The 23443-nt window shown below is 40.1% G+C and overlaps 1 protein-coding gene across 4 annotated transcripts in view; it reads left to right on the plus strand.

Moving 5' to 3' along the window:
- The window catches only part of KLHL29 (kelch like family member 29), a 331742-nt gene that overhangs the window by 225357 nt on the left and 82942 nt on the right, over positions 1-23443 (plus strand). The gene's annotated exons all lie outside the window — the stretch shown is intronic.

Below are 23443 nucleotides of genomic sequence, written 5' to 3' on the forward strand. Positions count from 1 at the left end.
ATGCTGTCATCCCACTAAATCACCTGAGAGACAGCCTGAATTTTGATGCCCACTTTCAAGCTGTTGGACAATATATTTTACAGAAAGCAGATGTTATAAGGAAGCTGGAGCCACATGGCATCCTTCATGGGAGAAGCAAAGGAGAAAGCTGCACAGGTATTGCCTAAGGACCTTCTGGAGCTGTAAGACAGGCAAGGCAAGAAATTAAGAGGTGTGGGACATTATATGCTTGATGACAAGCAGCATTCTCTGAGGCCAGTTGGCCATCCCTCTGCTAACAGGGACCTCCGTGCTTAGGAGTGTGTACATCCAAATTCTGCTGATTACCCCAAATGGCTCTGGATGCAGAGCCATTTCACTTCACTGATGATTCAAGCATCCCAGTGCATGCTGTGCTGTATGCTGGCTGTGTGTCTACTTGAGTCCCTGTGTCATAAAACAGGCTGGCAGGACAGTCTGCAAAGAGTCTGGAAATCGTATATCTGCTCTTTTATTTGAACTTCTTGGTGATGTTCTCAGTATGTGTTCAAGAAAGATTTGATATAGAAGCTAAGGTTATCATCGCCTGAAGATGAAACAGGCTCTTAGGATGACTGGCTTAGATCCTGTAGGACTGACAGTTTTGAGGCTGCCAAGATTTACTTTAATTATACATATTTTATAATTAATGTAAAGTGAGATATGCCTATATAATTCATAATGTTAAGGTGTCTGGAGTCTTATATAAGTTCATAAATGCCTCATCTTTCTATTTTGTCCTAGGGCTGAGTTAAAACGTTTGTAGTGATCTATAGTGCCTTACTTGATTTGCATTCTGCAGGTCTAAAGGAGACCTTTCTTTTACGTGTTGGCATAACAGCTGAAATTAGGTGAAACTTTTCTGGTGAAGTTTTTGGAGGTAGGGAACTGGCACACTCACTGGATGTTGCCTCAACTGTTGCCTTCTGAAATATATCAGCTGGTAATGAGGTCAAAATATCACGTCCCTACACACTTAGGATTTACTTGGGCTGATTCCAGGTCCTGGATGTTAAAATAGGTCTGGGACAAAACTTGTCAAACAACTGCATGGCAGTGAGAGAGCACCTATATGTCAATTTGTGCAGTGCAGCCTGATCTGCATACTTTCTCTTAACAATCTTTTATAGTATAATTTTTATTTTAGGGCTCAAAATTTGCTACTGATGTATGAATATAATAAAGTCTGGATACACAGATGAGTAAATCCACCATATCATTGCCTTTATGCCTCAGATTATCAATCTTGCCCCAGCTATATTCAAATTCTGTTTCTAAATCAAATTCACCAAATATCTGTCAAGGTTTCCTGCTGGCGAATATTAACATGCGGTTTTATCTACTGAAGAAACTGTTCTGCTCAGACTGGCAAAGCAAAAGACAGAAAGTTTTGCAAATGCAGCTATTCCCTCTTGAATGCATGTGTGTTCTCTCAGATTAAGACTGAATTAGGGGAGATTCAAAGGGAATTTTCACTGTCATCAATAGCTGGTCATAGGAAGCTTTGCATAATTAAGATTCAGAAAGACTGGTTACTTAACAGCAGTGAGCCGAGGTCCTCCAGCCAGACCTTCTTGCTGAAAAGAAAAAGATTTGCCTCCAGCATCACTAAATTAGAGAGAAGGTGGCAGGAGCAAGTACGCAAAAATATCCTTAACACCAAGGGGAGAGATGTACGTGTAGGGTGGAGAAGGGGAAAGAGACTGCAGAGCTGCAAAAGATCTTCACTAAGTGGAGCAAGAGGAGAACAAATATAGATATATTCTCTTAAATGTGCAGTGAGTCACCACAAGTCATGTTTTATTGGGGTTTTATTGCATGTTTCTTGTGTACCTTGGAGAATAAAACCATATGCATCTGATTAGATTGCTCTAGGGCTGGGACTGTAAGGTAAGAGCATAAATTGGATGCAATTATTTTTAAAGGAAATTATATTTCTGGTGCTTTCTGTATGTCTGCTGTCCTCTATCTTTTTCTTTTTATTGTCTGTTTTATCTTGGTTCTAGGGTGGTTTTCACTCCATATCTACCTTGCAATCCCCTGGTTTGTATGAAGGCAATTCACAGCCCAGTGCATTGCCTGTCTTCCCTGATTGTTTACAACTGGTTTATTAACCAGACTTTCTCTTGGACTATCTTTGCTGCATCAGGTGGGAGGGGGGAGCATAGCTGTTCATTTTGCATTAAGCGTGTGTGCTGATGTGGAAATATCCAACCATACCCCTCAGCGGAGATATCTGTGTTAAAATGAAACCAACTTTTATGGGGAAAAAATTAATTTATTACCAATGCAAGGTTATTACTTGGACCATATAATCCAGTGTAAGTATTTGATATTGCCTCCACCTAAGAGTCCTGTATTCCTGATTAAAAAGTGCCAGAGGGGAGTATATGCCTTGCAACCACTTATCTGCCCCGTTTTCAATTTCACCTGCTACAATATTCCATTTGAACTCTTTCTTAGAATTTTCCAGCTGAAGTGAAATATTTGACTCTCACATTGGGCTGCAATTTTGGGGTTATAGGGCAGGGGCTTGAGAAATTTTTTCCTTTCCCCCATTTCCTTTCTGCTCCTTCCACTAGAAATATGTTGCCGTAAGTGCCTTTGGCAAAATAGTGATTAGCTATAATGAAGATCTGTCTGAGAGAGATTACTGCCTTTATGAGGTGGCATTTTTCAATGTGACTGTGCCTGTACCTTCCAGGCAGTTAGCTTTCCTCGTTCACAATTATATTTATTTATTTTGTTTTATAGTTTTAAATACCTAGACTTGTCCGGGCTGATTTATCCATATTATTTAAGTAGACACAGCATGTAATGTATCCAACCACACATTCTGAAAGTATATTATCGTCTTTGCCCTCTTCAATGAACCCATGTATAACTATACACTTGCTCCCCAGATTCCCAAGAAGAGAGTTACGCTTTGCAGCAAGATTGAAAAACTATGTTGAGAGACGTATCTAGTCTATTGATTTTCGGATCTCCCTTTGGCTCCAGACGTGTTTCCTGGGGTAAGATTCATTCACCTTACTTCAGGCAGTATACATCGTAGATGTGGACCTTTGGTGTAGTTGTTATGGGTTCTTTTTCCAGTCAGTGGAGGTCTAGGCAAGGGCATCAATAGAGTCTGGAGCAATTTGTCTGGTCCTCAAATGTGAATTGTGTGTTTGACCCCATTGGCTCCACTGACTAAATCTCCATTGCCAATAGGGAGAGCCATGGAGAGCTGCCCTAGCTGTAGTCATCTACACCAAGTTGGATGGGTGCTACTGAAACCTCAGCCTGTGACTCTACACATGCTTTGCAGATGTCTTGTCGTCAGCACAAACTCCTTTTACTCAAATCAGTGATTCACCAACCTCATTTACTTGGTTGCTGTGAACAACAACTCATCTCACCTTCCCTCCCCAGGCATTGTGTCCTACATGCATGTCTCGTTCCTCACAGCCTGGTTTTTTACCCAAATCTTGCAGCTATTTCTGCCTTTCCATAACACAGATTTTTCAGGACATTCTATAGGAAAAACTCTTTTCCCCTCCCTCCTCACTTCATATCTTGGATATGTGAGCTTCATTTTCCTTGGGTTCGTCAGGACCATGCCTGTTTCTCTCAGACCTTGTGAAGAAGCCACTAGAAAAATTGTAGACTGTCGTTGCATTACCCAACTTGATATGTATCTTTGATGCCCTCGTTTTTTCTTCTTCCTCAGATACTTCTTACCTGCACTCAAATAAGTCCTACCAATTTTAAGTCAGTACTGTTATTATTGAAGAGGCTGCTGCGCTCAGACATCAGATCTGAGCCATTATAACTGATTAGGAAACCATCTCTTTCCTTTTCAACCCAGCACCTTCTTTTCCCATGCTGCTGCTTGTACTGGGGAGGGAATGCCTATAAGCTGCACTGAAACAACATAGTCCATCTAGAGTATTCTCCTCCATCATGTTCAGCATACTCACCAGCACTGATTAATTGCTATCTTAGACCACATTATTCCTTCCATTTCTTATTATTACACTGTCAGTGCTTTGTGGCTGACTGTCTCCATAGCCCATAGAGCAGCTAACATACCAATGTCCTACTCCATGTCCTCCTCCAGCATCATTTTCCAGATTCTCTAAGGTCTTCCCATAGCTACCACAAATGTTGCCCACTGAACCATGTTCCTTAGTACCACATTTATACGTTTCTTGAACACCTCCAGGGACAGTGACTCAACCACCTCTCTGGGCAGCCTGTTGCAGTGCTCGACTGCTCTTTTGGAGAATAAATCTATCCTAACATTTTACCTTAGAAGTCTTAGGTGAATCTATTAGAAGATCAATTGTTCAAAACAAACTTTATTCTGACTTACGTGGGCTTTTCCCTCTCCTGTGCTCACCATTTCATTTACAGTAGCTGTATTCCACCCCACCACACACTCACCCATGCCGCAAAACTAAGGAGAAAAAAATTTAATTGTCCCTAAAAAACATGGGTACCTGCAGGACTGACCACCTCTTCACAGTTCCTACCTTTTGAGATCTTTGCTTTGTCATCATCATTTTCAATGGGAGTCTTTATCTGTGCTTTTACAGGCCTAGCCTTTTTAACCTTCTGCAGCATGTTCTTGGGCTTTATCAGTTTAACCAGATCCATTATTACCTAAATACTGGGAAAGCAGGCAGGGGAGGGAAGAGAAAATGACAAGTGGCTCCTTCAAGAGCTGTTCTCGGTGGCTCTTTACAATATACATTAGTAACAGCAGGGAGAACAGCTTTCATGGCAGATCTGAGCCCGTTTAAAAGAAGTCATGGTGCATGGTCTCAAAAAAAAAAAAAAAAAAAAGGCTAGGTTTATATCCATCACCATTGGTCTTGGCATTCTGTGTCTACATACAGCGATCCCGTTGTGCGCAGTCTAGACGGAGCGGTGTCAAGTTTGCCCCTGCTGCTTCACAGCGATGCTTGCTGGAGTTTGCTCATGAACAAAATCTCTTTAGGTGTTTTGGGATGCATGAGGCTTAAGATCTTAAAATGCTGCTCTCTAGAGTGTATGCTCCTATTAATGGGCCCATAAAGATCCCCTTATTTATTATTGTTTAATTATATGCAACCTGTTGCTGCATAAGCTGCGCATAATTGGTATTTATTTGTGTGCTGGCTTGGGCGTACATTTATTTAAAAGCTACATCTTGGTTTTAGTGAATTCAGTGATGCTGATTGTTCAGAGTGACTTTATTTTACGTTGTCTTTTCTCTAAATGTTCTTTTGATATTTAGAGTGTTAGTGATGATATTATTACATTGCTGTTAGCTATTGAATGAATGATTGCTGTTGTATTCTGAATGTGCTGATGCTGAAAATCTGTGATATAAATAAACTTCCTCTGGTAACATCATTATAATAGCACAAGCAGCAGAAATTTATGGAAAGAACAGATTAAATGCTTAGACTTAAATTCTTCAGTGTGCAACTCTGCTTAAACTGCTGTGTCTGAATTTTGGGTTGCTGAATCAGGTGGAAAAAATCAAACTGACACATCGCTTGTCTGTGCATTTTTACTATGATATATTACGTTACTAAAAGAAAAAGCTCAAAAGCTACCACTGATAATCCTGGCTAAAACTTGGAACATAAATTATTAAGATCTGTAGTTTCTTTTCAGAGTGGCCTGGGACTTAATACATATATCACAGCAAGGAAATGTAGCATCAATATGTACTTAGGCATTATAACATGAGACATTTTTATGTATGTAATAAAGCATTCGCTATATTGCTGTTTATCTAAGCAACAGATAGGAAGGCTGAGAAATTCACACAGTTAATCATATTTATTTAGCTAATTAACAACTAATAGCATTAATCATAACAAGCGTGAACATTTGAAAAGTAATTTATTATTGAATATGGAAACTATTATCAAACTTGCTTTCCAAAGTACATTTTGTTTATTTAAATTTGCCAAATCTCCCCAGATACCCAGGCTCAGTATTTCACGTCCTTATCCCATAAATTGAAAACGTGAGATACAAAGTACCATGTCAAGAGTTTCCCAGAGATAAATACCCCTCCACTAAACATCTCCAATTATCCTGTGTAATCACCTTTAGGCTAGGGAAATGAGAGTCCCAACGTCAGTCCTGCTTATCTCTGCCTTGCTGTAGTCACCTGCACTTTGTGTGGAGCTTCAGGATTTCCCCGAAATAGGTTGAAAGGTAGCATTATAATTATGCAATAAGATTAGTGCACTGGTCCCTAACCTTTGCAGCCCCTTGGCAGCAATCCTGAGCAAGTAATGTTGTACAGTGGGATCATAATTTGTTCTCCCTCTCAGCCTGAAGTGTTAACTCCTATATCCCCCATAGCAGTGCTGTCCATTAGCTGTCTGTTGGGAATTACCGAGGAAGCTGAAGACGTCACCAGTGACTGGTTGTCTGATTCAGTAGGTTTGTTCTCTTCCTCTCGATAACTTTTTTATTACGAGTTTAATAGTGCCCGGTGAGACTCCCTAATAAATGAACGTGTGTTCATTTCCTGCACAGGTTTTGTCAAATTCACCCTATTATCTCCAGGTTCAGAGTAGGAGTAGTAGAGCGACAAGGCTTGTCGTTGGAAATTGAAGGGAGGGAAATGGTTCTCTCTGGGAGAAAGCAAGGAAGAAGCAAAGAGAGGCAAGCTTGCAACACAAAGCTGAAAAATAAAATAAAGTCACGTTTTTACCTGATATTTTTTCAAATGTTTATTTGTAGCTGGGTTTAAATTAATGGATGTAAATGGCTGAACTCAGTAGGTACGCAAAAGCTGAAGTACATAGTCGCTCAGAGAAGGCGTTGCAACACATTAGCAGTTCTGTGGAGATGGCTGTGTGGGAGGCATTTTCGTAGTCTTTTAAATTTTTTTTTTTTTTTTTTAGTTTTATTTCTAATTGCTTTTGGGGAAGAAAAAAAAACAAAAAACATCCCTTTAGGGCTTTGAGCTGGAAAAGCGGATGTTCGCTGTCCTTATGGTGGTGCATTTTGAAATTGGCAGCGTTCTCTATGGCCATTCCGGAGTTATCATACTGTGGTACAACTGTTTACAGCAGCTGAATCTTTTCAAAAAGTAGTTTGTCTGGTTTGGAGTTCATTTTCTATCAGCTTAATGTTAGATTACTGCGGAAAGGGCGGCTTTTTGTTTCAGTCACTAACTCCAAACTGACTTGGACCTTAATCCTGCAATGATTTATGCACGTATTTAATGTGTCCTGTAGAGCAGCCAATGGGCCTGGAATCTGTCCTTTGTGGCACTGCCTTCCTTTGGAAATTGGAGAGATCTGCTGATGGGAAGCGTTAGCAACGAGTAGCCACAATTAACAATAACTTTAAACACTCGCTTAAAGTGGGCTGCGAAGCACACGTGTTTAAGTCTCATCATACTGGGAGATTGTTTCCAAGTTCTCAGAAATTACCTGGACTTAAATCTCCTGTAGATGCTGTTAGAGCTGAAGATACTCATTCTAAAAATAATGAAGCACTGTGTTCGTATGCATGTGTCCGGATTTGGTAATGGATCATTTCAACACTGCATTCAGATGTTGAGTATAAGTTACATTTCTCTTTGCTACACACCAGAAGAAGCTGCAGTTCAGCCATATTACGATATAAACATGTACTACTGTGCTGCAGTCTGTATTTCCAAAGTGGGTATTTTAGCTTGCAAGTATTTATGCATTTAAAATTATGCATTACCCCTTACAGGTAGGGCCTATAAAATTATAAAGTACCGTAGTTTGATTGGATTATAGAATTTTGAGATTATTTTGAAAGTGTAAATGATTTTGTAAACTAACCCGGGTGCCTAATTTTATAGATAATAGCAACCTTGCTTAATTTTTGTGGTGAGGGATTGGGAGAAGACAGGGAGAGGGTTTTAACCTCTCCTATAGAATCCTGTAAAGACATTTTAAAGGAGGAATTTCAAATCATAATGAAAGCTCATAATTTCCTGTGAAGTCTTATGAAACTTAGCACATAGTGCTGATGACTTATTTTCATGTAAATTCTTCGTCTTGATGTAATTCATATGGCATCAGCACTGATAAGTAATCAGACCTTTGTGATAAGATCTGAAGAACAGAAGAATAATGAGTGCCATGCCATTAACTCTTTACTGTAAAGCCAGAATGCAGCATTAGTTTTAACTCTGTAATACATAAAATATAACCCAAAAAAAAAAACAAAAAAAAAAAACACATAAACCAGATGGACTGCGGCAAATATAAGCCTGCCTGTAGCTCCTGGTACTGCACAACACAGCAGTGTGCATTCTACCATGGGACCCAACCCTCTGTAGCCATCCAGGGTTGACTGTTAAGATTGCTAAGCTTCATCATGTTGTGCACACCTTGCTCACAGTGCAGCCTTGTATCCAGATGTCTAATTAAAGTTGTGCATAGGAGTAAGCTTATGGACATGATCCTTACTTGCACAGAGTCAAGGATTCTTTGTTCAGGTCCCAGATGAATTTTGTTTGTGTGTGTATCAGTATTTTCTGCTAGACAGGGACAAAGACATATTAATACTTATTCAGTCTTTTGTAATATCCTTTGCAATCTTCAAATTAAGGTGCCATGTAAGTATATTGTAGTGTTGTCAGTTGTTCTTGTTATTAATCCTGAAATAATAAAATGTGTATTAGATAGAATCAGAGCAGCTCAATGGTATATTGCAGGCTATAAGCTTTCATTAACAGCTGCAAGGCATTTTTTGTTAACTCTGTGTGCAGAGGCAGGGAGGGAGAAGAGCTGGAGGGAGTGTGATTTGGGCTTGATAAAGAGAGGATAAAAGAGAGGCAGGGTTTTCATTCTGGGCAGTTCTGGCTGCTCTTCAGCTTTGTCCATCAGTTGTCTTCTGGCAACACGTTGTGCTAGATCCTCAAACATAATAGCAGTCCTTTACAATGGTCTCTTAAATGTGTTTTGTGGGCCAGCTAGGTTAATGTGTGGGAGCCTTTTATTTTTACAACTGTTTGCATCACTCTCAGCAAATAGGTGAATGCTGAGTGCTGTGGGATGCAGCAGCTTTGGTGTTTTTTTCACAATGATCAAGGGACAGTTCATCTCTAATCAGAACAGATCTCAGTCACCAGGAGACTGCAGTGACAAAAACGGTGCTTTGTCATCTGTCTAGGGTGGGAGCAGAAAAGAAAGCATTTTTTTATTGCTACAGTCTAAGAAGAAGCAGCCAGAAGTGAACACCAGCTCCTACTTCTGTCCATCTGCTCCTTCCTTCCAATGGTTTTCCAATATTACTTCTGTTGTTTCGTTTTAATTACGGCAAGGAGAGTCACTTGACTGCAGCTTTTTGTTATGACAGGAGTGAGGGTGGGTCCTGGGATGCCAGCACAGCTCTGGTTGGTGGCAAAGGATCATTACAAGGGCAAAGTGGCAATCCCAGGAGGCCCTGTCCCCTCACCTAGGCGATGTGCACTTAGGACAGGCCTGGTGTTTTCCCACACGCTTGCTGCCAGAGTGGTGTTTACAAACCCCTTTCACATGTTGGTGTGCGGTGTGTGGTGCTTTCATGTTCCTCAAAGGCACCTGATGCTGCTGAAGCATCACAACTCAGCTGTCATTGGGATCACAAGGTTCAGCCTCTCCTGGGCCTGCTACATCTGCCGATTCATTTGGCAAGAGGAGCTCTGATTCGTAGCAGCGCCTTCCACTTCCCAAGTTAAGCAGAAGAATATATTAATTGTAGTTATGTGTTGTCATCTGTACACTCGGGAAACAATTAGGGAAAAGTTTCCTAATTTTCTGTGTAAGCTGAGCCTCAGGTGTTCTGTAATAAACTGACAAACTGTGACTTGAGAGATGGGGTGTGCTTGGGCTTTGGAAGACTGCTGAGCTAAAAGAAGAAATGCTTTCTCTCATTCTTAACTTCTGTTCTTAATGCTTCACTTGCACAGTTTTCTGAATTTCAGATTTCTGAAGTTTCCCAAAGTAGCATTGTTACATGTTTTTATAGAGCCTTTTGTAGGGGATTATATACATCCAAGAAAAGGAGCCAGCTGATTCTCAAACATGAATAGCGCCGCATTTCTTTAGCACCTTTTCTCCTTGATCTTCACGTTTCATCATTTTTTTCACCAGATTACAAAGAGAAATAGAGTCTAAAGAGTCCCAGCCAGTGCTACACAAGGAAACAGTGCGCTGTTAGAGAAGGAAGGTGAAAGCACTGTATCTTCTGCCTTGGTCACCGTCTTCTGCTCTGGCTTAATGAGGGCTGTAGGGCTGTGCCAGTCCCCGAGCACAGAGCAGCACACAGTTACCCCAAGTTCGTGGTTCAGATGAGCTGAGCTCTGCCAGTTTAAGCAATCAATCAAACCAGGCTGCCTTCCTCATCAGTTAATGCAGTGAATGAGAATCATAATGTACCATGAAATTAGAAGCTTTTCTGGGGAGGTTTAGAAACAGAAATGTGACTGCTTAGATAAATGCTACACAATTGCTTTCAGTTCCCAGACATATGCTATCAGCTTTAATAAGGTTGAAAACCATCATAAGATTTGACTTTTGCAGATGGACAGTGTCTTAAATTGGAGAGTTAGTCATAGGTAAATAGTGGCTGACCACCAAAAACATCTGGAAGAAAGGTACCAAGACATGGCATCTAATGGCAACTCTCATAAAGCTGCGGGGTTGTTTCCCCAGCATACCAGTAAATCAACTTGTCTTAGATATTTGAGGCATTCAAAATTTTACTGTCACACAGCTGTAGTTAAAAGTCGCGTTGAGAATGGTGATAGCATGTTGTAGGTTGGCTGAAATGCCTCCTCCATGGTGCTGATTGTTCTTTAGTGTTAATGACAATCTACTTTTGTCATTATTAATTGAAATAGACCTTTCAGCAGACGCAGTGGCTTATCTAAGCCTATCATTACAATAGTCATAGACTTACTGGAAAAGTGCAGTATCTTATATCCCAGAATGTTAAAGAATTATTGATGGTTTAAGTGGCAGCATGGTATATGAGGAGATGCCATAGTGAAAAAGTTATCTGATAGCTTGCATTTAATTTTTCCTGTTGAGTTTAAATTGTCAACACTCCTAGTAGTAATAAAACTCTTTGCATGGAGTGGACTATAATTTAATTTACTACTGTGAATATTGATTCCTGGATAGTACACTCTTTATCCTGCAGATGACCTAGATCCTTAGTTCCCTAAGGGTTTTGAATAATAACAGCAGCAAAAGGGTCTGGATCACATAAGAGACTTGATGGAGATTAGTTACTTTCTCTGCTGACATTTTAATTTTATTCATTTAATTTATTCCTCATATTCCTTGTCTTGCTTTGTAAGCTTGAAACCATTGTCAGTTGGATTGGCATTCACGAGCACGGAGTATTTTAAACATTGTTCTTGCCAATTGTTCAAAGCAAATGTTTACCTCCAGAAAAGACCATGTTCACTTAGACAAGTGATTTCATTTCTCCTGAGCTGAAGTAATCCTCAAAGAGGTAATTTAGTTCAAGTGTCTATATTAATTAAGAGGACAGTCATCATGGGTTCCTGGCAGAATCTCCTTACCGAGGTGGTCATGGAGTTGGGTTGCAGTTTCCACAGAACCAATGGGGAGTATTCCCATAATTTAGAGCAGCCTGACAAAGTTGCCCCAAAGGATCCACAGAATCTATTACTGGTCATTGGAAGAATGAGCAAGACCTCCAACAGGGATTTGGGATCCTTGAAGAAATATAAAAGGCAAACAGGAAGGAAAGGTCAGTGGAGAGAGGGAGGGAGGGAGGGAAGGGAGAACAGTGTATCATCTATTGCTTTCCAAATCCCAGGTTTTTGTACACTCTGTCGCCATGCAGACCAATGAGGTATGGGGTATTGGAGCCCAAGAAAATTATCAAGTCTCACCAAACTCTCTCTCTCCCCACGGGAATGTGGCAGGATTGCACCTGGAAAACACAGAACAGAAAATGACAGAATAGCCTAGTTTCAATGTAAAATGCAGAGGTTACTTGAGCAATTTTTTCAGGAGCTTTTCCTTTGCCCAGTTATTTTGAGCCACTCTAAGGCGATTAGAGCGGCTCGTTACAGATGCTCAGGAGCTGAGAAGGCGAGTCGTGTTCCCTTTTGAGAAAACTGTCACTATCTCTGCGTGAGCTCAGATGGAATTGAATAAGAGTCTGTTTTGTGCTCAGAAGTACAGAGCGAGCCCTCTTTTTCCTCTCGCTGACTGCGGGTTAATGCAGGCAGCTGGGGGATCTGAAGGCTCTTTCCTCCGTCTTGCAGCCATCCGCCGTGTGAGCTCACTTGCAACAGAAGATTCTCCGCATGCACAGTTGAGACATTTTTTCCCCATCACCTCAGCATTTCTGTGCTGCCCACCGAAGAAATCAGTCAATATAGCGACTGTTTTCTCTGTTTTATGCATTCTAGCTAAGGGCTCTTAGGCTTATGACAGTCGTTCACTATCCTTATTAGAAAGGAGATAGGCACATTTCTTAGCACAGATAATTTCTGAAATACAAGGAATGCATAAAATCACTTCAATTTTTAAAAAGAATTCTCAAAATATCACCAAGTCGCTGAAAGTTATGTTTTAATTTTGTCTCAGATGGGACAACAAATCTGACAGTACAGCTCTGTATCTGTCATGGATATACAAGATGAAAATTACTCTATGTGGGAAGTGATAAACTCTCTAAACCCATTTCTGTCTGGCACTGGGACTGAAATATGAGAAAGAGATGCTTTGAATAATTGGAAGATATTCTGGCTGAAACTAAAAGTTTTGAAGTTTTAATAATAGACCTTGGGGTCAGAAGGTTATGTGGTTAGATAGCTTGCTTGTACCAAGAACACTAGTATACTTGACCACAGGTTCACCATGCAAGAGAATAATGACTCCAAACAGACTTACAAACAGTGTAAGCATGTAAGAAATACGGTAATAAAATCTGAAAAGGAAATTGGGATGGAGCAGCCTGCTCTTTAGTCATAACTTAGCCATGTGGAGCAAATGCAGATTTTATTTCACTCACCACAGTTGTTTCTCTTCCTTATATATCTGCAAAACTTCATGCTGCACAGTATGTTCACGCTGCACAGTCCACAGGCACAGAGAAAGAGAAGCCAACGTTTTTGAATACCTGCAGCTTTTTGCTGGGTGTGGTTTCTTACTCAATGAAGTGTTGCATTCTGAATCATCACATATATTTAAATATCAACCTTGGCAGCATTTAATGTTAGTATGGGACTCAAAATCTAGGTCAGCCTCTTAAGAAATTGGGGGATAAAGGGCATGTCAGCATTGGGCAAAAGCATTATCCATTCTGCATGTGAATATGCAAAGCTTCATATGAATTTTTATTGCATTAAAGAAAAGAGTTAAGGAAAAATCCAGAAGGGATTGGAGGAAAAAATTATATCGGCATTTGTAAGTAACAGGATTTTGTAATTTAGCCCATATGTTAATGGCAAAATGAGCCCTTAAAAGTATTCTTTTCTACAATGCTTCATTAATGGCTACCAGTTAATAGGGCTACTCTGATTTCAATAGTTGCTTTAATTTAAAATGCTACCTTGATTTTCACAGGAATGGCTCTTATTCGATGAATAAATTATTACTTTGTCAGTGTTTTTGTCAGCACTATTAACTATGGAATATATTCTAGCTGGTCATTTTAAGTGTCTTCCTTATCAGTATTGTGCCTGGCATTCATTATCCTCTTATCTCTCTGCCATTTCTCTCAGTGGAGAGGTAATGGATTGATTACTTTCACTGCTATATTGGTCAGGATGTACAACAAATTCTCTTCAGCTCTACAGCTCATTCATCATGGATATCCTTTAATCCCCGATCCCTGAGTTTAAACGTTTCATTCTCTTCGTATATATTGGAAATTATTAGTGAAGACAAGAATCCAAGCAGTGCATCTTTTATCACTAATTTACTGTAAAATATTGTTAGTGAAGATGTTGGGGGTTTTCTCTCAATTATGCTGCTCAGATGAATTTGAGTGTCACTATTTCAGTAGCATTTGCATTTAGAAGAGGAAAAAAAAATCCTTGGGTTATGGCACTCCCCAGTTTGCCACATGGTATTGGCAGTTGCAGAATCTCTGTTGCAGGAGCACACACATTGTCTCTAACTTATAGATGGCATTTGGAAATAAAGGCAGATTTCCACTTGAAAAAAAAAAAAATGTGTTGTACATATTATGTACTTATTATATGAAATACTCTGTTGGAGCAAATTGGATAGGATGAGATCTGTCAGACCTCTATTGGATAGTGCATGGGTACATTCCTTGACTTTTCTAAGAAACTTGTTCATGGCAAAACTCTCATTGCAGTAATCATTATTTTGGCTAGGGAATAGAAGAATAGAGAGTTCCTAGATATATGAAGGACACACACAGGCTTTGTATAGCTAAAGAAATTCCCCTAAATTAGTACTGCAGAAGATGTAGCTCTATTTCCCTAACTAACTGCTCACCCTCCAGAAGGTACTTCCCTTGTCACTGACACTGTTTCTGTTACTGATGCTTATCAGTCCAGTCTGCACTCAAATGCTGATTTGAGGTCTTTGCTGTTGCATCAGCATCTCTTGTGCACAAGAGTGCTTAATTTGGGTTTTTTTTCAAGGCATCAGCTGCGTCCTGAGAAGTGACAAACTGGAGAAACCTGACTCCAGAACAAATGGAAGAAAGAAATGCTCAGAGATTTAGACAAATATTGGTTGAATGTGCATAAAGACCCGATTACTACAAAGCATTTGAGGAGCAAAACCAGAAATCACTGGTAACCCAGTGGCTTCATCTCCATTGCCTTTCCTGAGTCCCTTGATGATGAGAGCTTCTAGCCATACAGCAAGCTTCATGAAAGGTCTTTCCATTGCTTTTGGCTGGAGGGCTCCAAGGGCAGGACTTGCACTTGGTTGTATATCACTGGCAGGATGGACTTCACGTACCTGAAGTTTAAACTATGTGCAGAGATAGAAACTGATCTTTTTATTTATATAAATAAAATGTACTGTATCTGCCCACTGTAAACCACTGGATGGCTGCATGATTTCCCTCAAAAAAAAAAAAAAATAGGTAGTTGTTGCTTCTTATGACAAAACGTGTCCAAGCATGATTTTTTTGCAACAAAAACATATTGCGTATCAAAACTCCTTTAGATCATCTTGCCTTCTTGACTAAAAAATAAAATAAAATCACTTATCATTTTACCCATGTTCAGTCTCCTGAGAGATGGTCCAGAAGGAAGACTATATCCCTTCAGCCAGATAGGGACACCCCTGTAAGCAGCCCTTTGCTTCTCTGACATCTTCCTTTAGATGTCTTGTCAGAGAGTCTCTGCCTCTGACATCTCTTTTAGATGTCTTTTGTAGTTGCTTTAAATGGAACATGGCCAAAAATTAAGTTCTCATCCTTCCCCTGTCCCTTTTATTGTTATCAACAGCACTATTATCATCCCTGTCTCTCAGCAGTTGGCATGTTCATACCTATACTTCTGAATGTTTCATTCGTCAGAATTTGTCTGGTCAGATCAACAAGGTTTTTGTCACTGCTCTAGAAGTAATTAGGAAGGACAGGTTTCTCTGCAAGAGAGACGCACACAAGCAAATCTAGACCCGTGTTACAATCCATGAATGTTACTGCTTAAAAAGGGAACATTTTTAGTAAAGAAATAGAAATCAACATAGGGTGGAAAAAAGGAAAAATTCTCCCGGTGCTTTTTAAATTTGTACTGGAACTATTAATACTCTTTCTCATTTCCTGTATTTTTTTCCAGTGTGTTGTCCCTTTCTGCTTTTTCCACCAGAGTGAAATAAAGAGTTGTTTGTTGTCTTTGAAAGTGTCATTTGCCCTGTATCACAGTATTTGATTTCCTGGCACCTTTTGCTCAGCTCCGCAGTCCACAGTGTGGGTAATGTTGTGTCTCAGCAACCCCATCATATTGTAGCGCGATGCTGAAATTCTTTCAGGTACACATGAGAGGGAGAGCTGCTAAAAGAGTTCAATGTTGCATTCTCCCACTGAAAGCAGTCTGTGTTTCAGCCGATCATTTATTTAACATTTGACAGCCTCAAAGTGGAAGGGTAGGTTATCCGTGCGCTGAAATGCATTCTGAAAGGGGACTGTATCATAGTCAGACAGTCTATATATCCACTTTATTTGGCTGATTTTGGCTGGTACTTAAATATATATATGTATGTATAAATAAAACAACCTACAGAAGTCCAAGTTTCATAGAATCATAGAATCACAGAATGGTTTGGACTGAAGGGGTCTTACAGCTCATCTAGTTCCAGCCCCTGTGCCATGGTCTAGTTGCCAGCCACAAGACCGGGCTGCCTAGGGCTCCATCCAGCCTGGCCTTGAATGCTTGCAAGGATGTGACATAACTTCAGTCTGTCCTGATTCTGAAAATAGCATTCAGGCATCAGCATTCAGCCAGAAATCAGTTATTCACCATCCTTAGAGAAGGTACCCTCCGTGCCAGGCTCCCTTGGACCCGGGACAGAGTTCGATGTTTGCTGGGATCCTAAGATCTGGGTGGATGATGTCCAGTGAGCTGCAGCTTTGACAGGGAGGTGCCCAAGGAGTTTTGGAGGCATTACTGATGCACATGCCTTCTGGGTTGCCCTCAAGTTTTCATCCACTTGAGTCCTCAGATAAGTTGAATCTTGACCTTGCTGATTGCCCCAGCGCTTCTACGTTTCATGTATCCTATTTCCAGTATCTCCATTGGGATCACTGACAGCTCTGATCTCTTCCTCTGATTTCACATCTGGAGAGGCACCCCTCAGAGTGGTATTTCCAGCTGAATAGTGTTAAACAGGGTTGCTTTCTGCTTTTTGAGAGTGGGGAGCTTCTAAATTGCCACCTCTTCTAAATTGTATGCACTACTTGGGTGATCTTACTTCATTCTCATAGATTTTTGTCAAAAATAAATTCAAATTCAAGTTCATCATAAGGAGCCCCTAATACTGTTCTTAATAGTACCATATGATGTGAAGATAACAACTGAGGGGCTAAATATCATCTTTCTGTCCTTTCCTTCCATGTAACTCCTGTGCACTGGCTTGACAGCTTGGGTCATTTTACATGCTTTTGCTTTTGAATAGCTTGTAAGTAATATGAGATTAAACACCTAAATCAAAAATGAATATATAGCAAAATGTTAGATGCTGAATAGCTGAAAAAATGTTAGCCAAATTCCATTCAAGATGTACTATTTTCAAGCAAATAGGTTCAAGTATGAAGGATTTGTTTATCAGCATTTATTTTAAAATACATACTTATTTCTGATTATCTCGATTTCGATTAGAAATGCTAATTCAAATAAATTCAAGCTGAGAAACCATTTTTGAAAGCTTGCGTCTGAAAAGAGATTGCAGCCATCACTGAATCGGATATGGGAGAATAAATGAGATCCTTCATAAAGCACATTGAAAATGAAAAGCTGAATGCAGCACTGCTAAGGATTAGCACTGTTCTTTAAAAACATGCAATACAGTATTTATTAACTAAGTTTTGATCTAATGCTTTGTAAGTGTGGTTGCTGGGCTTTTTTCCCCTGTTATTGCAGGGTCATTTTACTGCTAAGGTTTATCTTACCTGGAAAAGATTCTCCTTTTTTCATCTTCCTATCAGTCTGATGTTACCCCCAACACTTAGCTGGGGAGATTGACTTCAAGATTTAGGGCTTTGCCTATTCGTACCTATTGAGGATGCTTCCCTTCCAGATAGCACAAGAACAAGTGCTAGGACATGAAGTTTTAGAAGACTATTATCAAACCAGGGAAAAAATTCTGAACTTCTGCTTCACAATAAATTTTTAATACAATATCTGAAAGATGCAAAAGATCTGCCTGGAGAATGGCATTTCACTATTGTGCTCTTTTAAATTAAATGACAGCTCATACAGGTATTCCAGGGCTAGGTGTAGAATCTTGTTATTTAAACATTGTCAAAGCTCCCGTTTAATTAACTCTAATGCAGTTCAGTTTCGCCATCCTCGCACACTCTCTCTGTCTTCCTTTCACTCCCTCTCTGTCTTTTCTTTCTGCTGGCCATGAAAGCCTTCGGAGCGCCTGTCAGGGTTGCGGTGTGATTTCAAATGCCTTCCTGCCTGCTGCGGGGTGGAAGGAAAATGACGTCCTGGCAGAGCAGCACCAGAGCATCTCCTTGTCAGCAGGGAGAGGCAGGGCAGAGCCGGAATGCTAAGTCCCGGGCTGGCTGCGGCTCTTCGTGTTTAAAATGATACGTGCGTAGTTCCTAAGGAAAGCGGAGCCGCATTGCTTGTTGATAAAATCCGCAGAGGACGCGGTTGGACTTCCAGAGCTGGAGTGAAGACGTAATTTGTCAGCGTTGTGAGCGTTACCGTCACACGAGGCCGTAGAGATCGCTCTGTGCATGTCCTCATTGGCTGGGATCTGATGGCCACGCTTTGAGGACTGCAGGCTGACCAAAGAGAAGGCTCTGGGGAGTCCTCATTGCAGCTTTTCATGTATTTAAAGGGAGGGTATAAACGAGATGGAGAGTGACTTTTTACACGGTCTGATAGTGATAGGACAAGGGGGAATGGTTTTAAACTAAACAAGCGGAGATTTAGGTTAGATGTTAGGAGGAAGTTATTTACTCAGAGGGCGGTGAGGGCCTGGCACAGGCTGCCCAGAGAGATTATGTATGCCTCTTCTCTGGAAGTGTTCAAGGCCATTGGATGGGCCCTGGGCAGCCTGAGCTAATGGGTGGCAACCTTGCCAACAGCTGGGGCTTGGTACTGGATGGGCTTTAAAGTGCCTTTCAACCCAAACCATTCTGTGATTCTAAGGATGCCAGCCAGCAGTGAGTGGCAGAGCATGGTGATTCCACCATCACTGTGGTGGAACATGCAAACAGATAAAGTCTTAAGTTCATTCAGCACTCATGCATATTATTTTTTTTTTTGATAAGGTAGTTCAGATTACAAGCAAGCTTTCCTGAATACTTGTAAATTGCTTCCTGTGCATATCTAGCTCTGTTTCTCATCTCTTTAATATGCTACCGTGCTCCCTCAGTCTCTGTGGATATACAAACCATTCATTACTCTATTTCTTCGATGTGACTTTGGATAGCAAATATTCCCAGGCTCTGAATGGCAATTCTGTGATGAAAGTTGAAGCGGACTAGGCCAGCTGTTTATCGCTACTATTCAAAGGCAGTCATCCAGCCTGTGTGTTGTAACTGTTTTCCATCTCAGTTATGCCCAGACCAACAACCTGACTGTCAAAAGTAAACCCTAAACTTCCTCCTCTTTCTATTTGAATTCCCCTTTTCCTCTTTACATTCAGATCACATGCTTTTCCACATAACTTGCAGAGATTTTACAGCTTCAGAAACCTCTTCGTTCCTGCCAGTGATTTCTCAAGTAGGGAAAAATGTCATATGCTGCTTTTCCCCAGATCGGGGGACCTCTTTTGGTCCTAATCAGCTGCCAGCATATGCACGGTGACCTTCATGCTGGTGCTCTCCATCCGCCAGGAGCGGAGCGGGCTGCCCGCAGCAATTCCCTCGCCTTGCAATGGGCGAGAGGCAACACAGCTGGATCAAAGGAGTCTAAAGCTGCAGACAGCTAATCAAAGCTAATCAGCTAGCCTTCCTTTGTGCTTAATAGGGAGAGATGGACAATCCTGGGGGAAACCCAGCTGTGCTGAAACAGATGTCTAAGGAACGGAGAAGACTCCCTCTCTGGAGGTGCCCGTCTGACTGAGGATTGGAGGCTGGATAGCTAAGTCAAGGCAAAATGCCTTTTATGCAGATGAATGTAGATTTGATTAATTCCAGCCAAAAATATGTACCTTTTTATTAATTCCAGACAAAAATGTGTAAAAGTATGCAAGAGTGTTTTTTACAATTTAATTTTAATATGAGATATTTTGGGGAATGCTGTCCTGTCTTGTACCAGAGGGACTGCTGAGAAAAAAAACAATCTCAACCTCAACCGTCTGCTGCAATGCTAGAGGTGGACAAAAACAACTGTCAGAGCTGACACATCAAAGATCTTCCTAGCACTTCCCAGCCTTGAGGAAAAGCACCTGGCTCAGATATTTTTCTTAAATGTTTAGTAGATTTTCCAAGAATGCCCTGCTTCTCCTTTAAGAGAAAAAAAAAAAGATTTTAATAAAGATAACTCCGTTATTTTTCAATCACCCAAGGACAGCTGTGATTCTTCTCGTTGAAAACATTGATCCACATATGATACCATTAAAATAGGGAAATAAGACTTAGTTAATGGTATATATACTGCATGTGTATCTTATGTGTGAAATTATAAACCTGAAAATAGGTATGCAAAATGAATGCTTCAGCTTGAAAGCGAGGAAGACAAGAGTTGTGTTACTTTCCAGTCTAGTAGAAATGAATAGGCATGTACAGTACATTGTTCTCCTTTGCTGTTTTTAAGGCATGAAAAGCAATTTGAAGTGTATTCTTGCTTTAATGCCATTTAGATTCCTCCCACAGTAATGTCATTGCCTGTTCATATGTGTGTCTACATAACAGCGTGTTTCTAAAAAAGAAACTTACTTCATTCCTAGTTTAAAAAAGTTTTGTTGTGTTACCACTATTCATGCAAATTGAATTTTCTATACCTTCAGGGGAAAAAAAAAAAAAAAAAAAATTAAAAATATGTTGTTGCATTTTCCTCCAACTCATCTTGGCCAATGGCTTGGGAAGTTCTTTGCATGAATGCCAGAAATATGATTTAGAGTAACTTGAGTTAAAGGAGACTTAAGCTGATGGTACCATGCTGTATCATGTCAGGAGGGATTTGTTGTCTCACGTACAAGTGCAGGCTAGTTACAGGAGTGAGCTGTTGGGACAGCTGGAAGGGACAAGCTACAAGCTTAAACACAAGCTTAAGGGAGTGCTTTTGTGCCCTGGTTCCTTTCAAAGACTTTAGTAGGTCCTTTCTAAGCCCACCGCCCTGCACTCCCATTTACGGTGGGGAGATACCTGAGAAGGAGGTGCAGTCATGAGCTCTGGGGTTGAGTACTTCAGGAGCTTCACTCACATCATTCAGAATAGGAGCCGCATCCATCTTTGAGGAGGTGAGGGGACAGTTTGCTTTGTGAACTCCATGCTTTGATTAATCTATTCAAATATTAACAATGCTTGGTGAGGTAGACCAAAATATCCTCTGGATATATAAATATTCATATGGTGACATCTGCCACAGCTGCATAGTTAGAATTCTCTTTTCATGGGAAGAAAAAGACTCTTTGAGGAAGGTCCAATGTACCAGAGGGTTTCTCTCATCATACCTGTCACTTTGGAAGTTGTGTAACTTTTTTTACTTCTTTATGATTCCATTATTTTCAAGTTCGTTAGACTGGTATATGAGGATTTAACTACAACATAGCAGCTATTAACATTCCTGGATCACTTTTAGTTGGTGTGTGTGAGATACTAGGTGATTTTCATATTATTAAACAACTTCTTTGAGCATTTGCAGGCAGGTTTCTGTCTCTAGTCCAGCCCTGAAACAACCGTGCTTTGCCCAGTTAATGTTGCAAGACTTTTTGTATGCTCCTGACCCCCACTTTTTATCCTTAAGAAGATGCCTTCCATTTTATATGGCTTGGTACATCCCATTGGAAGCCCAGCATTGTTCCCCAGTGGATTTTATACAGATCTACTCCAGTTCGGTTATCACATATTAAAAAATGTTTTCTTTTCTAATATTCAACATATTGGTGGTAGTTGTTACTTTCTGTTTTTTGGCATGGGGAAGGCATTGTGTTGGTGCACCACCATTGTCTGAGCTTGCAACAGCCTTATTCTCTCCTTACTTTCTAAAGAACGTGAAAATGATTGTTCATGGAATAGAATCACAGAATGATTTGGGTTGGAAGGGGCCTTTAAGATCATCTAGTTTCAACCCCCTGCTATAGGCAGGGACACCTCCCTCTAGGCCAGGTTGCATAAAGTCCCATCCAGCCTGACTTTGAATGCTTCCAAACTGAGTCATCTCTTGAATGTTTCCTTTCTAGAAGCTCTATTCAATACTCCATAATTGTGTTTATTCCCTCATTTACAGATTGAATGCTAACAAGTATAAAAGAACTGGTTTTGGTTACTTCATGAGCTCCAGAGGAAAAACCATAGAATACTATGGTTTTTCCTCTGGAGCTCATGAAGTAACCAAAACCACTTTAGACTTCCCAGTTCCAGTTCTGAACTCTGACTCTCTTTGCAGTTAAACCGGTGCTGAAGTCTGGTGTTAAAACGATGCACAATTTGTGTGATTAAGACAATCCCGTACAAAAAGAGATGTTGTATTTTTATATGGAGTTGTCATTCCCCACAGAACAAGAGATTTACAGCTCCAATCAGGTGCTGAATGGCCATTTTACAGAATAGGTACTTGCCTTCCAGCTTTATCTTTTTAACCTTTGACATTACTTAGATCTAAGTAATGCAAGTTGACCCTATTATTTCAGGAGAAATCATTGTTTTTCATTGTGACAAATTATAGGCAGGTTAAATTATCAAGAGCTCTTAAGTCCCAGGCTCAAAAGTTACTCTGACATTTTGCAAAATTTCGTCTACATCTTGTTTTTTTCATTTATTAGAATTCTTGCTAGATAAAGACTCCAAAGCTGCTGTTTCATCTTCAATTTTATTTTGCACTTAGAGCATTATGTATTTTTTTTTAAAGTTGCAGCCTACCCAAATTACACTTTAGTCTAGCAATTTAATGTCCTTAGAAATGCATCAAATTATCTTAATCACATTCTGCAGTGATATATTACTACTTTTAAAAAATACTGCTAGGAGAAAATCACAAGAGTACAAGAGGGAGTTGAAGGATAAAGAAGTAACACTTAGGGGGAAAAAAGGAAAACTAAACAAAACCCAAGACGTTAAGCTGACTCAAAAATTAACATTAAAAAATGTAAGGAAATCAAGAAACAATGTTCTTTTTATAGTATTGAGAGCATCTATCTATAGAACTGTATTTATTTTAAAGTTCAGCAATGGAGTACTGTAAAATATACCAAAATAACTTCTCTGTTGAACTGTTGTGTTGGTTAGAACTGGTAAATACTGTCACTTCGCACGGGCTTTGCATCAGTTTAGCTCCACCAGTTATTGCATAGATGTAATGGTGTTAAAGCAGCCTCTGCTTATTGATAAATAGCAGCTGCCTGATATAGTACTGATGGTGTCTTCATCGACATAAATGGCCATTGTAAGTATTTTTGGATGTAAGACACCATTATTTTTTCCAAATAATGCTAATTTCAGAAGTCACTTAATTAACAAGCAACTTATTTCAGAATTGTTTGGAGAAATGTTTTGTTGTTTTGTTTTTTTTTCTCAAAACATATTCTGTGTTTGTCATCCAGCTTAATACAATTTTAGTAGCAAGTAGGTATGACAGTTCATTACA

Source organism: Meleagris gallopavo, chromosome 2, assembly GCF_000146605.3.
Source record: "Meleagris gallopavo isolate NT-WF06-2002-E0010 breed Aviagen turkey brand Nicholas breeding stock chromosome 2, Turkey_5.1, whole genome shotgun sequence".
Classification (NCBI taxonomy): Eukaryota; Metazoa; Chordata; class Aves; order Galliformes; family Phasianidae; genus Meleagris; species Meleagris gallopavo.